This window comes from Hipposideros armiger, unplaced genomic scaffold, assembly GCF_001890085.2.
Source record: "Hipposideros armiger isolate ML-2016 unplaced genomic scaffold, ASM189008v1 scaffold_17, whole genome shotgun sequence".
Lineage (NCBI taxonomy): Eukaryota > Metazoa > Chordata > Mammalia > Chiroptera > Hipposideridae > Hipposideros > Hipposideros armiger.
In genome coordinates this window covers 3,647,473-3,660,114 of record NW_017731367.1, presented here as the reverse complement: position 1 = coordinate 3,660,114, position 12,642 = coordinate 3,647,473, and the positions used below count along the sequence as shown (strand labels likewise).

Genomic DNA, 12,642 nt, shown 5'->3' with positions numbered 1-12,642 from the left:
CTTTTTTGGAAACTTGTCTACTCAAATCCTTTGTCCATTTTAAAAACTGTTTTGTTTTGTTTTTTATTAAAGTTGTAAGAGTTTTTTATATATTCTGGAGATTAGACCCTTTTCAAGTATTTGATTTGCAGGTATTTTCTCCTATTCTGTGGGCTGTCTTTTCTCTTTCTTGATAGTGCCCTTTGAAGCATGTAAATTTTTAATTTTGATAAAATCCAATTTATCTGCTTTTTTCTTTGGTTGCTTATGCGTTTGGTGTCACATCTAAGAAGACTCTGCCTGACTGAAAGTCAAGATTTTCTCCTATACTTTCTTCTAAGAGTTTTATAGTTTTAGCTCTTACATTTAAGTCTATGATCTACATGTATTTTGAGTTAATTTTTTATATGTATGAGATAGGAGTCCAACTTCATTCTTCTGCATGTAGATATCCAGTTTCCCCAGCACCATGTGTTGAAAAGGCCACTCTTTCCTCATTGAATTGTCTTGACACCTTTGTCAAAAAAAAATCAATAAACCATGTACAGATAGAGTTTTTTTTCCAGATCCTCATTTCTAATCTATTGATTATTATGTCTATTTTTATGCCAGTATCACAGTATTTTGATTATCATCATTTTATAGTAAGTTTTAAAAATGTTCCCATTTCACAATTTTTAAATTTGTGTCTTCTAACTCTGTCCTTATTTTTAAAGATTGTTTTGGGTACCCTGGGTCCTTGCATTTCCATATGAATTTTAGGATCAATTTGCCTATTTCTGCAAATGGGAAAGTTGGGATTTTGATAAGGTTTTCACTGACTCTATAAATCATTTGGGCAGTGTTGCCATCTAAATAATATTAAGTCTTCCAATCCATGAGCACAAGATAACTCTCCATTTATTTAGGTCTCTTTAATTTCTTACAATAATGTTTTATAGTTTTTGATGTTCAAGTTTTGCACTTCTTTTATTAAATTCATTCCTGAGCATTTTATTTTTTGGCTGCTTTTAAATGGAGTTGCCTTCCATAATTTCATTTCAGAATTACCAGCATAGAGGAATATAATTGATTTTTAATATTGATCTTGTATCCTGAAACCTTGCAGAACTCATTTATTAGCTCTAATAGTTTTTTGGGTCAACCCCTTATGATTTTCCTATATACAAGATCGTGTTATTTACTTTAAATAAAGATAATTTTGCTTCTTCCTTCCCAATCCATATGGCTTTTGTTTCTTTTTCTTGCCTAATTGCCCTGTCTAATACCACCTTCAGTAGAAGTGGCAAAAAGAGAAAACCTTGTCTTCTTCCTGATCTTAGAAGAAAAATTTCAGTCCTTGTCATTAAGTATATTTGTAGTATGTTTTAGGGGATGTTCTTATGTTGCTATCTTTATGAGATTTTATCTGTTGGAGATACCTACTGAAATATATACAGATGAAATAATGTGATATCTATGATTTACCTTGAAAGAATCCAGCAAAAAAGGGAATAGAGGGTATAAATGAAAGGGGATTAGCCGTATTTTGATAATTATTGAAGCTAGCTGATGAAAACAAAAGAATTCATTATTCTATTTGCTCTAATTTTGTGTACTCTTGAAAATTTCCATAATGAAACTTTTAAAAATCATCAGATACATATTCTCTACTCAGTCCCCAGATCCCAACAGATAATTGGTTAAGGGCTCTAGAACAGGACAAAGGCTCAGTTGGACTTAATTCGCATCAAGTGATGGAAGACATGTCCAGCGCTGTGCTCGGATGCAGGAGGAGCATCTCTGGTCACTGTGTCTTGGCATAGGTCTGGCTCCTTTGTGAGATCAGGGTACACACCTGATCATTCCCTGGGTGAGTCAAGTTCCGTTGAAAGAGAGCACTGTCTTAGTGTGTCTTCTCTGAATGAAGGCTCTGGGTGGGGCCGGGGTTCCAGCCTCAGTAGTTTACCTGGGAGGTAATGCTAGGAACATTAGCAGCAAATGGAGAAGCGAGATGGGGAAGGGAGGACACCCAAGAAACAGTGCATTATTAAGTCAATTACTGCCTGGGACAAGGACCTTAAATCACTGAGGAACTTCGGGCGACATCACGGAACGTGCCCCAGAGTCATCCCATCCTAGGTGCTGGGGTATTAGCACACTAACTCCTCAGCCTTTCATTAAGAGTTGTCTCCTGGGGGCTTTAAATCTCCAGCCTTCAGGCAAAGAGATGCAGTCGCTGGGGTTGGAAACAGGATGGGCCCTCGTTACAATGGTCAGGCTTAAGGGCATGGGGTGGGGGTGGGGCGGTCACGGACAGCATCTGCTACAGCGAAAGTGTTTACTGCACAGTATATCTACCTTTAATGCATTTCCATAGCATCCTGTCCTGCCACGGGTGTCATTTAACATTTACCCAGAAATTCACCTCTTTCCCAGGAAATGGAACACAGAGTGGGCTTATTAGCCGCTTACTTCAACTTCACCTTCTCCTCCAAGGTCATCCCATAGATTCCCAGAGAAGCAATATTGAAGATGAAAGAAAGCTGTGATGCGCTCTCCCGGGCTGTCCCAGACATCTATTATGCAATTTAACTCCGCAAAAGGCAACAGAAGTGACTCATGTTTTGAAGGACAAATGGAGGACTATCTCTGATTAGCCTCTGGCTTCAACCACGCTTTCTTCTGGGAAATCCGATCCCTTTCAGCTTGGTCTTCTTGGGCTCTCCAACAGCCTGGAAAGCAATCAGGAGCTCTGTGTCTGGCTCTCCTGGTAGCCAAGAGATGAGCCAGCCCCAGTGGAATGCTGATAAGTGTAACAATTGGCTCTATGGGGAAACAAAACAAAACAAAACAAATGAAACACCCAAAGCCCATATTTTAGCATTTCCCCATTTCTGTGGTGTGAATATTCACACCATGGCTGATTTCAGGCTACCGGAGGTTTAACAACTGGCTTGCAAAAGTCCTAAACGTTTACTAATTGTCTCCTGGGAGCGGTCACAAGCTGGCTGAAGCACAGCACAGCCACAGAGGGCCACTCCTGTCCTGGACACCCGTGGTCCAAAACCAGTCTCTGCAAATTCTACCGGGAGCTCCAACAGCACAGATGGGACCGGCTCTGTAGGGGCCACAGGAAAGCCATGGCTGACCCATGCCCCTTTGCCAAGGGGACCAGAGCCTCACAGCAGCTCTGCACAGACCCTGGCCAGCTCTGAACCCAAGGGAGGCTAGAAGATGAGAGCTGGGAAGATGCTGTTACTGACCTGCAGAGGCAAACAGCACAGAGACAGCCCTCATCAGGCCAAAAGGCTGGTAGACCGGTCTGCACTTACCCTTGGAGTTGACAGTCCCATGTTCTCAGTCTTGCTTAGCACACCCTGGTGGAGGTGACCAAACCTCACTCTCCATGAACTTGACCTGAGTTTGGTAATCCCAGAGTCACTCTTCATCATCACTTTTTGAGAGAACCAAGTTAAGTTTTGAGTATTGCACAGAGCCCAGTGTTTGGGGGGATAGCTAATGGAGCTAAAGACAAGCACCCATTTGCCAGAGAGAGGGGGTCTGTGTAGCCAAGAAGACAGGAAGGGAAAAGTCTGAAAAACGTCACGTTCAACCTAATTTAACTGTAAGGATATGGTTAAATTAGTTGACTAATTACATTTAAATTAGTCGACAAATTTTCTAAATTGGTATCTCACTAGAACTCCCAGGAAATGTAGATTAACGGGAGGAAACTGGGTTGGGAGATATTTAAAAAATACCTACACTTAGGATGATGTGAGAAGTTACTTTTGGAGATTCAACAGAAAAATTTTATAGTTAAAGAACCTGGGCTTTTGTCTGAGCCTAAGATTTTGATGCAACTCACATACATGTACCACAAGACAGTGTTTATCTGTCGTGTGAAATTGACAGGTCAGAGTGGTGGGTATCTTTTTTGAATGCTAAAAGGACCTACCATCAGCTTAACATCTTTAAAGCTTTTCAGTCCTGGGATGAGGAAAGGCGGCTTCAGCTAATAACGCTGACTGTTCCTCCTCTTGTTTTCTACTGTGGAGCTGAGAGATTACTGTTTCATTAGCAGGATTCCACACTGGGAACAAGCAAGCAGTTCTGTTTATTTTTTATCTGCTATATACTATCTCAGGGCTTCACACTGGAACTAAACAATAAAAGAGAAGGAAGGAAATTCTCTTCACTTTTCCTGTAGAGCCCCTGCAGGTGTCATCTTTGGGGAGTAGGAGATTGGCAGTGATGTGCAGGGAAACGCTGAGAACAGTGGGATCGAGAAAGTGTGGCGTGGTGGAAAGATTTCTTTGAAACCGGATTATGCTCCCCAATGTTATCTGTCAATATCTATCTATCTATCATCTATCTATCATCTCTCATCTCTCTCTCTCTCCCCTACTCTCCCCACCCCCATCTATCATCATCATCATCATCTCTCTCTCTCTCTCTCTAGAGCAGGCTGGCAGCTGTGGGACTGGGAAGAAGGTGTCATCGGGAGATACGTTTTAAAGGAAAGCTGATGGGATGTGCGGGAGGAGAGAGGGGTGGGAGTCGGGCTTTCTGGACAAGGCCGGCTGCCCTTGTGTGTCACCTGGACCACTGCACCAGCCTGTAACTGGTCTCCCTGCCTGTGCCTGTCATTTGCCACCCAGCGCCGAGGGAACTGGGAATGGACGCCTCCCCATGGCTGCCCTCCCCGAGGGCTTTCCCCTCGCACCTGGACGAGGCCTGGGGGGATGGGCTCAGCTACCTACAGCTTTGGTCATGTGGGTCTTTCCTCAGTTTCCTAAAAGTGCTTATTTCTTCCTGCCTCTAGGTCCCTGCTGGTTCCTCGGGAATGCCTCTTTCTCTTCCAACAGCTGCCTCGCGCCTGTCTTTAACTCAACTTAAATATCGCTCCCTTAGAGAGGCTTCCTACCAGTCTCCCTGAAGAGGTGCTCCTGCGCTCCCCTACGTTAGGCCCTTGCTTCCTTCAAAGCACTTCACTCCCTTTGTATTATTCCACTTGTGAGCCTGTTACTCGTTTGTAGCAGTTCTCTTACAACTGAAGCTTGGCCGGGGTCGCCATGCTTGTTGGTCCAACACCCTATCCACAGCGCGGAGCATGGGGCCTGGCGAGTGGATTAGTGACGAGAGATGAGATTTTTACAAGCAAGGATGCTGAGTGGAGTCGAGTTTGGAGGGGAAGAGTCTGATTTCAGTTTTGAACAAAGCATTGGCCTTGGTCTCCGGAACTCACACAAGCCAGTGGGTAGGGCTCCTCACGGCCATCCCTGCATAAGGAAATGGAAGCTCAGGAAGCTTCCGGCTTGCCAAGTGCACTGGTAACTAGGTGATACAGCCAGGCTCCAGTAGCACGGACTCACCTCCAAAGTGTGTGGTGTTTCCCACTCTCTCTAACTCACATTGAGGTAACTACTGACTGTCCAAGTTCAAATGCAGGTCAGGCAGGATGAAGGGGCAGATCCAGGCTTTGGATTCCACTTGCCTAGAAGCCATGGTTGAATCTGCGGGGCTGGGGTTGATGAGAACGCTAGGGCAGAGAGCGCAGACTGGAAAAGGCTGCCAAGTGCCTTGGGCTCCGAGTCCACCCGACACAGCTCTTCAAGGCTGAAGTATGTGAATGGCCCCGTTTCCCTCAGAGAATGGCCCGCACGGCTTGGATCTTCAGTGAGCCCCCCACCTCTGGCTCTGGCTGGCAACATGAGGGACGCCAAGGCGGGGGCAAGCTTAGCTCTTTCCAGAAAAGCTGTCTCAGCTTCCAAATCACTTTGAGAATCTGAAGAAAGCTAAGAACTTCATCGAGAAATACATGCAAATGGTCCTACATACCATTAACAGCATCATGGCTCCCCTGACCACCACCCGGAGGGCTCCCAGGAGCCAGAGACGCCAGATTAAGGACTACTTCCCTTGAAGGTCTTTTCTGGAAGGATTGGAGAAGGCTATGTGTGGAAGCTCTCTTGATCAGAGTTCCCAAGGGCATGGCTAAGATCGCAGACTACCTTAAGCAACTTCATTTTCTAGCGCAGAGGTTGGAGTGGCATTGGACATACTTATGTTTCCATTTTTAGGACAACGCTGCTCACTGAGAGATGGTGGTGGTGGCCAGAGGTACAGAATGGACGTCAGCTCATATATGCATTGGGACAGTAATGGGGACACTGTGAACTGCATGATCCACTCAGCGTGAACAAGTGTCAGGGATGCCCTACTGGTGCCAGTTTCTGAGTGTATCCTTTAAAGGTGTTCCTTTCACTGGCTTGGGGAATTCTTCATTCCATCATTCACGATCTTTGCCAGGCTTTTCTTCCAGGTGAGTGTAGTGAGTTGAGGGGAAAGGAATGGGCCCAGGTGGCAGAGTCCATTCCGTGGGGCTCTCTGGTTGTGATCATAGGCAAAAGTATTATTTCCTAGCGGTATTTAAACCTCAGTTTTCCAAGTAGTGCCTATTACATAGTCTATATGGGGATGCCCTAATAAAAAAAAGTTTGGGGGGGGGGAAATTAAGCCTCTTTTAAGATAGTTATATAAATATAACTATTTATAAATAAAGGGTAGGAAGACTTCAGGGTTAGTGATTATAGGACCTGAGGAGCAGAAGGAAAGGAGAGGGGAGTTTTTTCCACCCAGCACAATCCCCACCTTTCTGGGAACTTGGCTCATCTGTCTTCCATTCCGTTTCTTGCTCCCCATGGGAGCTGTCATGACAGAACTGCCTGGCCCCGCCCACTGGCTGCAGTGGGACGGATCTTCAGTGGGCACCTGACTCAACATGGGCAAGAGTGTTTTGTGGCGTTTTGGACTTGGGACTGAGAAAGAGAAGTCAGCCTTTTTCAGGCGTCTGATGTTTCGACATGCAACTGTGGTTTCCGTCGTATGGACTAAGGAAGAGAAGGGAGTTGGGTAGGGAGGTGAGAGATGCAGAGGGAGACTCTGAGATGGCAGTTTTCCCCCAAGATTCATTTGTTTCTGGAGTTGAGATGGATTCTTACTTTTGAATTCTTGAGACACCTTGGGATTCTTTAAATACATTCCCCTTTTTTCTTATACTACTGGTTTGGGTTTCTGATATTTGCAGCCCAAAAAATTCTCACTGTTGAAGCCTCAAGAGATTTAGGGTCATGTCTATCCAGGGTATAACCCCAGCCCAACTAAATGGCTGAACCAGGGCACACGGGCAGAGGGAGGGGCCTCCGCCTCTGAATTATTGAGGGTGGAACAGAAAAATTGGAGAAGGGACATTCCACAGAGTGCGCAGGAGGCCAGGAATGGATTGGCCATCTTGCCGAGAGAAGAGGTTAGAACAAATCTCAGGATCTCATTAATGTGGGGAGCCTCAGCCCAGAGCACAGCCCTCGGATTCCAGGGTTTCTATTTTGGTGCAGGAGTGTCTGATTAGACACGTTCCCTTGGAGAATCAAGGTGTCCTTGTGTGAACTGCATAAAAAGAATTACATTGCTATACGTAAAGAACGGACATAGAACAATGGGCTAAAATCTCTCCAATAAGTTCTTTTTTGGCTTCATTGAGTTAATGACTCAATCATAGAACCAGGGATGATGATCACCAGAAAGTCTTAGCTATGAAGATCAAAGTGATACGAATGTGAAGTGGGCATGAGTTATAGGGGAAAAAATGTAAGCTCACCTCAGGAAAAAGGAAAAACAATTTCAAAGCATGGACATATTTGTGGTCTCAGGAAAAAATGTAAAGTATGCCCAGCATCTGGCCATACCCAACAGCCTTTTCCTGCTGGCACTGCAGCCGTCCTTTCCCCAGAGTCTTATGCAATCAGAGACCCAGGAAAGGTGTGAAAATGACAGCTGCACTTTAGGGGAATTTGGCAGCTTAGTACGTCCTCATTTTTTCCCCTTTCTTAAGAGGCACCTTCATCATAAAAAAGCTAAGAGCTGGCAGAGATCCAAGGGGTCATCTGGGGTGCTTCGGCAAGGACTCTGGAGTGGGTTTCCCTTGTTTCACAACCCCTGAAACTGTCCATAAATGCATGTTACCTTCTTCTTGGTAGGAGGTCCATGGCTTTCATCAGATAGTCCCAGGACTTGTGACCCCGAACTAGTTAAGACCCACCATCCAACTAGTTCCAGATGAGGAGACTGAGGCCTGGGGAGAGGAGAGTCATGGTGACAGTCTCATGGGGAGGTCACCACAAAGCTTAGAAGAGAAACAAAATCTCCCAAGCCCTAGATTGCTCTTCCTGCACTGCTGTGCTTTGTAAAGAACCCATTGGTAGGTTTCTAAGGAAACTTAATTTGCTTCAGAAAAATGTGACAGCTGTAAGCCATGCTTTCCTTAACTGGGAATTAATGAGTAAATGAGAGCATTCTAGCTTCCAAAAGGGAAGAGGTTATTATAATGCTTCTGGTGATGACTCTGTGTTAAAGAAATACTACTCACCAATGCTCTTAAAGTTCTGTGTAAATATTAACTCATCAATCTTCATGTTGGCGCCACAAGACAGGATTTTCTTTTCTTTTCTTTTTTTTTTACTCAAGAATTACAGTTCTACTTCCATTAGATTCATGGCATCTTAAGAGTTAAAACTCATGAAGCAAAACAAAATACCTAGAAATAAATCAGAAAATATATCTAGCAGGAGGAAAAGGATCTGAGACTATCACTGGGTGCTGAATTTGGCATTAAGATTCCCGGCCACACGGGCAGAAAGGAGACATAGCGTCCATTTTTCATGCATGTTCCCAAGACAAACTAGTCTTATTTCCATTTTGCCATGGAAGAAATACAGGAGCTTATTTGCCATGTGCTCTTATGCAAATAACTTGGCATTTCTCCCTAAAAGGTTGACCTGTTTCTAGAACCAGGGTAGTAATGGGTGACGCCCCTTCCCAGGGAGAGCAGAATGGACAGTAACAGAAATTAAGAGGCTTCACCAACCCACCACCATGGAAATTTGGCTCCACAGTAATAATGGTTATTTTCAGCAGTTCATATTGTTTCCCTTTTGCTAAAGGCTCCTGCAGAGATCATTCCTCATCCAACTTCAATTTCTCGTGAACTCAGCTCTGCTCATGTGCCCGCCCTTTCAGCTTTGCCTCTCGTCATGGCAGATGCCTCCTCCACAATACCTCAATCCTCTCATTCGGATGCCCGGGTGTCATGACCCCACACTGCAAACCCTCCATGTGTCAGCCATGGCACTGAAAGATAATGCAGGGTGTCTCTTGAGTCATCATAAAAAGTTTATGAGGAAGCAATTTAGCAGCCATGCTACTGATCAGGGAATTAATACCTAACTACTTCCTTATTTCTGTTAACCTGCCCTTCATTATTGTAACTCTGCCTCTTCCAAGGTCATCAATGACCACGCAGTGTAGTGAGACAAGTGCCAAACTGATCAATTAATTTTTATAAAATACGTTTATTTTTTTTGTGTGTGTGAATACAAAAGTAATACAGTTCTTTGAAAACAGAAGAAAATTATGAATACAGATAATTATGAAAACACCTATAATAGCACCAGGATATGTCAACCCTGGAAGTGTGTTGCTTTAACCTTCCCTCAGGGAAAAACTGGTCATGTAGCTGCTGGCCTCCTGCAGTAGGTGGCCTCGGGACCTGCCTCAGCATTACACGCTTGGCCAGCCTCCCGCCATTGAGAGAGCATGGTCAGGATATGAGAACCTGGCCAGTACGAGTCCTGCCCGATCTAGGACTCTCCTAACAAGCAGCTTTCGCTCCAGAGTTCCCTACTGGGTTGGCAGAGGCCAGAAGACTCACTGAGGATTATGTTCCGTGTTCCACAAGCAGGGCTGGGGACATGCTGCTCCCTAAGGCCACCAGGAACAAGTGGTGAGAGTGGCCTGGCATCACTCAGGAGTTCAAGGGAGCCTCTCCCAGTGTGCTCCTCTCCACCTACCCACTGTCCTGAGCCTTCTAATCCCTTTGTCCACCACCTGCCAGGACAATTTAGGCAACTCCCTTTGTCCCATATGGGCTAGTTTCTACTTGGAACTACCTTAAGCCAAGGCTAGCTGTCACAGAGCGTGGCTCATTGAAAGTCATTTTAGGGACACTGCAAGCCTTACAGCACTAGCGACCAGGGACCAGCACCTAACCACCAGAAGCCAGATGGCCACAATTATGAAAACAACCAGCAAAGTTGGAGCGACAGCAAGGGGCACGACCTGCAAAGAACTGTATTTAATATTTAATAAAACATGGCACCCTAGGGGAAAAACAGATGGGTCTCCAACAGTGGTGTGTTTCACATATAAAATCAAAAGAAAGCAGGAACAGGTGAGCAGGAGGCTGAGGGCGGTCATTCTAAAAAGTCAAAACTTTTGGACCTGAGCCAGGGAACCCATTGATTGAAGACTTCCCCAGGTTCCCCGAAGTGAGGGCCCTCCAACATTGTTACAACTATATGCTTTCACAACCCCCCCAGTCTTTCCCCACAGTGACTACGGCCATTTACTCAAGTGCCTAGACACTGCAGAAAGGAGAATACCAGGACTTTTTGAGTACTTTTAGTAAAAGAGTTTGTACTGACATTGATACTCAGAGACCCAAAGTGTCCCCATTGCTACCTGTTGGAATGAGGGCATTTGGGGGGACCAAGTAATAAATGACATCCTGACCAAAGTCCAACTTAGAACATGTCAAGTGGTTTGGTGACTCATCTGGTTGTCACGCCCTTAGTTCTCCATTGAATAATTAGGACTGATGGATTTTATAGTTGGAAGAACCCCCATATTGGTTCACTGGTTCATGGAACTAGCGTTATCATAGTGAGATGGTTAAGCAGAAGCCCCTGAAACTGCCTCCTCCCCCAAGCCCAAGATAATAAATAAGAAATAACACCACATCCTATGGGGTGGCTGTGGAGGAATAGGGGCCATTACTGCCACCATCAAAGACCTAAAATGCAGGGTGGTGATGAGCCCAATCATAATCCCATTTCATTTGCCAGTCTGGCTCCTGCAGAATGAATCTGGGTGCCGATGGACCTGGAGGGTAACCCCAGACTCCTGCCATTTCACCCAGGAGTAGCCCCAGTTCAGCTGCTGTGTTGAACATAGCATTGTTGCTGGAGTAGGTTAAACAGCCTCAGATACGCGTCATACAACCTCCGATTTGGCGAATCTGTTCTTTTCTGTCTCCGTCAGGAAGAGGACCCGAAGCCATTCATAGTCACCTGTGAGGGACAAAGATATGCATTCACAGTTTCCCCAGGGGCTGTAGTGATGCTCCTCACCTCGATTAGAACATGGGGCAAAGAGCTTTGTCCCCTCGGGCCCTCCTGTAGCACATCACGTTAATCCATTACATCAGACGTCATGGATCTGTGAGCAAGAGGCGGCTGGTGTGCTGGCCTTGGTAAGGCACGTGTGCTCCAGGGGGGCCAGGGAAGCGCTGTGAAGATGCAGGGACTTGGTACTTCGGTGCAGGTTTTCGGGGTTGCGTCATCAGGGGCACATTCAGAATCCCCTCCAGAGCAGAAGGCAAATTGCTGCATCTTGCCTCCTTTTCCAAAAAGAAGGAAGCAGAACACCTGGTAAGCTTCTGGTTCTGCAGGCAGCATGTCCCGCACCCAAAATCATTGCTTGGGTCTGTATACTGGGCGACACGGACGATTTAAAAAAAATAATTGAAGGATTTACCATTTGTCTAAAAAAATTACACAGCAACTTTTATCAAACAGCAACAATTACAAAAGGAACAATAGAAAAAAATGACTTTACAAAAATACACCGAAAAAATGGACAATTTTATTCAGGAACCACCAACATTTTCATGCTTAATTTTTAATAGTACAACTGACCAAGGTCCAAGATGTGAAGTTGCCGTGTTCAAGAAACTGGAAGGAAAAACATCATCTATAAAGTAGTTAAATCTGCTAAGAAGAATGTGTACTTTATATATAAAACCTGTCTGCACACAGGAATTAATTGCAAAAAGACGTTCTCCTCTGGGCTTGTGAAAACAGTGTTCCAGATTTCAGTGTAACTTAGCAACCTTCAGCTCTTTCAAGTGGCAGGTATCTTGTTTTCACTTCCCAGTTCTCCAACCCCTGCCTGTGTCACAAGGTCTGCAATGCTTTTCTCCCGGTCATCGAGGCGACTGCTCTTGTCATCAGATCTTCCTGTGATCTGGTTGGACATGGCCTGAAGCTTATCTTGCGTCTCTTGCAGGAATGTCTGTCCCATGGAAGTGGGATCCTGCACCGTCTTGGGGTCAGTCTCAGCCATCTCCCCAGTTTCCTGCTTGGTGGTGACGTCTCAGACTATCACTGACACTCGGCTACTTGGGTGCTTTCGAAGTGCTTGATCCACACACACAGAATCCTACACAACACAGCATTGGCCCAGGAGAGGTGAAGGAAGGGTGGGAGTGTGCCCATGAGCGCGAGGTCTATTGGTGTGTTACAAACCACCCACCCAGAAGCTGCCACCTACCAAAGTGCTGAAATGGCCTGCGAGGCACAGCTGGAACGCCAGCCAAGATGGATGTTCTTAGGATGGGGCCATTTTCCAGGGTACAGTGGACCCCCCGAATCAGACTGCCCCAGGAGTCAGAAGACGGTGTCCTGAAACCCAGGGTGGAGCAGGGGTGCCCTCTCTTACGCCTGACTTCCTATGACTCCACAGGGGGCCTTGGTGATTTCTGTCCCTACAACTCTGAGCTCTGCA

The 12,642-nt window shown here is 45.5% G+C and overlaps 1 pseudogene; it reads right to left on the bottom strand.

Annotated features, from left to right (window-relative positions):
- Positions 1-11,979: 11,979 nt before the first annotated feature.
- Positions 11,980-12,201, bottom strand: LOC109374279 (heat shock factor-binding protein 1 pseudogene; annotated as a pseudogene).
- Positions 12,202-12,642: the final 441 nt, after the last annotated feature.